Source organism: Triticum dicoccoides, chromosome 7B, assembly GCF_002162155.2.
Source record: "Triticum dicoccoides isolate Atlit2015 ecotype Zavitan chromosome 7B, WEW_v2.0, whole genome shotgun sequence".
In the NCBI taxonomy this organism is placed as follows: Eukaryota; Viridiplantae; Streptophyta; class Magnoliopsida; order Poales; family Poaceae; genus Triticum; species Triticum dicoccoides.
The window spans coordinates 365,835,707-365,838,986 of NC_041393.1; positions in this window are offsets into that span (position 1 = coordinate 365,835,707).

Sequence of the window (3,280 nt, forward strand, 5' to 3'; positions counted from 1 at the left end):
TGGGGCTTTCCCAAAAATTTCAGGGGCCCAATAATTCTTGGATGTGAAGTTCGCTCAATGGGAGGGCTAACACAGTGAATGTACTCGTCCGCCTGAGAAACCTGCCCGCGTGATGCGCGTGAGCCGTGACCAAATCGAGTTGCTGTCCACTTTTCTTCGTCGCCGTGTCGCCCCGCTGTCACTAAATCCCTTCTCCTTCCCACCTTGCTTCACACGTAAAAGCATCTTTGTCCTTCTCTTGTTTCTTGCCCTCCTCTCCTACATTGCCATGGCAATTGCATCGCCGGTCGCTCGTTCTTGTTTCTTGTCCCCCTCTCCTTCTTCGCCATGGCAATTCCACCGTTGGTTGCCCTGATTTCAGTGAAATCAAACACTCCCTCCCTCCTCGTAGTTGAGGTAGGAAACTATAAGCCCCCCCCCCTCCCCCTCAAAATCGATCACAAGCGAAATCGCCGGGAAACAATAAATGGATTTGCTATGGTAATTTCTTGTAATGATTTGCCATGTGGATTTTCCATGAAGAAATTTATGCATATGCTAGGGGGGAGTTGCCACGCGAAATCGCATAGACTTGTTATGGGATTTCAGTACATGCGATTGCCCTGTTCGATTTGATCTCAAAGCATGCAATTGTATATTCCCTCTGTACCGAAATATGTGTCGTTGAAGCAACTGTAGTTCAACTTCTCCAGCGACGTATATTTCGGTACGGAGGGAGTATTTGACAGAAATTTGCTATGACATCGTATGTAAATGTGCCATGTATAAAAAGGTGTGTGTTAAGCTGTGTGAGAAAATTGTATGAGATGAATAGACTCTCATATGATATTGACATAGAATTCTGTGTTTTGTACTGCTTAGAATTGTCATCGTATTGTTTGTGAAAATGCGGATGCAGTAGATTTGGACTTTTTTTACTGTTCATAGGGTGCAGATGAGCTCAGGCTCAGAAATGAATATTCGAGTGCATGATAGCCTATCATATGATAATGACATATAGTGCGTATGTTGGACATAGATTTGCCATGGCAGTCTATGATTAGCCATATGGACATGTGTGAAAATGCCATTTCAATCTATGGGGAAAACATATCATGAGAGGTAAATTTGCATGACTTTTAGTTTATTGTCATGTGATACTGAGGTATGTTGCCATTAAAATATGAAAAATAAAATAAAAAGCACAATAATTACCACCGTAAGGGCATGTCCAATGGGGAGGCGCTTGAGTAGTCGCTTAAGAAAGGGGAACAAATAAAAGCACCTACATTAGCAGGGTACCCTCCAATGCAAAGTGTTATTCCATAGGCGCTTAGACAACCAAATTGCACTAATAGAGCACCTAAGCGTCTGGGGCAAATTAAAGCGTCGGAAGCCAGCTTTGGATTGGAAATAAAACGCGCACTAGCAAAACTACCTGGATTGTTTTCCCTAGCGCCCACTTAAGCGTCCCCATTGGAGATGCCCTTACCCCCACTTAAAAGCTAAACATATTTTCATTCAAAAATGACGAGTATCTGACATACTTGTTTGGAATCTTTTGCCATTACTGATGAACGAACTTTGCATGAGAGAGACAACACTGGTATATGCATTATTTGTCCCTCGCTTAACATGTTTTTGATTTTTGTGATTGTTTGCAGTTGCAACAAAGAAGATGGATACAAGAGGTAGCAGCCATCTATGGACGAATGTCTGGTGGGTCGTGCCACTGTTGACATACGCGCAAGCAATGGTGACATAGTTCGACGCTTTGGACTCGTCTTATCCCATTCTACCCCTCCCGCTCCATATCTACCGAAGTATCAGGTGGTCACATATGTTATATTTTGCCATGTTTGTTTAGATTGTTGTTTGCTGGCGTGCAACAAAAAAGAGGCTGAAGATGCTATTTGAATACTCATTGCAAACTAACTAACCTATTTTGTGGAGGCTCTCATGAGTTCCATCAAGTGATGTCGGGGTCCGATCCCGCGACAACATTCGCTGCTAAGAAGATGTACTTGTGAAGAGCTACATGAAAAATAATTGCCATGAACTGTGAGTACATATTACCATGCATTACGAAAAAGTTATTATCAACTAACAAAGTATGTAATTTGGCAGAATCATATTGCAATGATTTCCAGGGACTATGAATAATTATTGTCAATCTTTCTAAAACCTTTTTATGGGAACCCACAAGGGGAGAGATCGGCATGCCTCCACGCGACCGCCAGAATCCACACAAAGTGGAACGACAGACCACGAGAGCTCAAGGGGCTCGTCCGAGTAGAGCAACATTAATGTTAGCTGCTCCAACTAGGCTGGCAAGAGGTTCGCCCGATAAGGCCGACATCGGTGTACATGGCAGCGGAGCGCACGCGTGCTCACAGTGAAGACAACTGGCGACTCAGAAAGTCGCGGCCACCATGGCTACCGTCAGGCCACGCACTCGAAGACTAGCGGGCATCGTCTTTGGCCAAATTCTGCCGCACCTCTCTGGGCGGTGGGGCCTGCCCCGAGGTAGGTAGGAAGAGCTGGGGGTGCTGTCTGAGTGGATGTAGCACCACTCATCAATCCACCCTCTCGGCTCACCATTGTAAACCATGGGTTGTAGCGTTTGGCGGAGCCCTTGCGGAGGACGAAACGATAGTTGCCCGCCACCTCTTCCCCTTCAGATGGTCGGAGGACGAAGTAGTGGTGAAAGAGCGCCATGGAGGGTGTCACCCCCATGAACATCTCACCTGTGTTCTGAAGTCCTTTTTGAAAAACTGGTTCCTCCTTTATTCAATCAATAGAGTAGCATCGTTTACAACCAAGGGAACCACCTCACTCGGAGGAGAATCCATCCAGATAGGGGGAGAGTAGCCTAGCTAGTTCATGATAGCCTAGCTAGTTTATGAGCGACCTGGTTGCTCTCCCTATTACAATGATGATACACAACGTGATTAAAATCTAACAACATATAATAACAGTCATAAAAAATGGCACTAGCAACTGAACTAGAAGTACCATCTGTCAACGTGTTTTGAAGTCTAGTTGGAATTCACAGGACATGTCATCTCAGTTCTACTCCCTCTGTCCCAAAATATAAGAACGTTTTAACACTACACTAGCGTAAAAAACGTTCTTATATTATGGGACGGAGGGAGTAGTTTTTTTCTTCTATTCCTACGTTTCAAAATGCCTGCAATCCAAAGAAACCCTAAAACTACCCATTTCCATTTGCACCATCTAAAGACACATCTTATAAAATTCCAGTGTTTTGTAACACTGTAGAATACATAGAACATGCCAT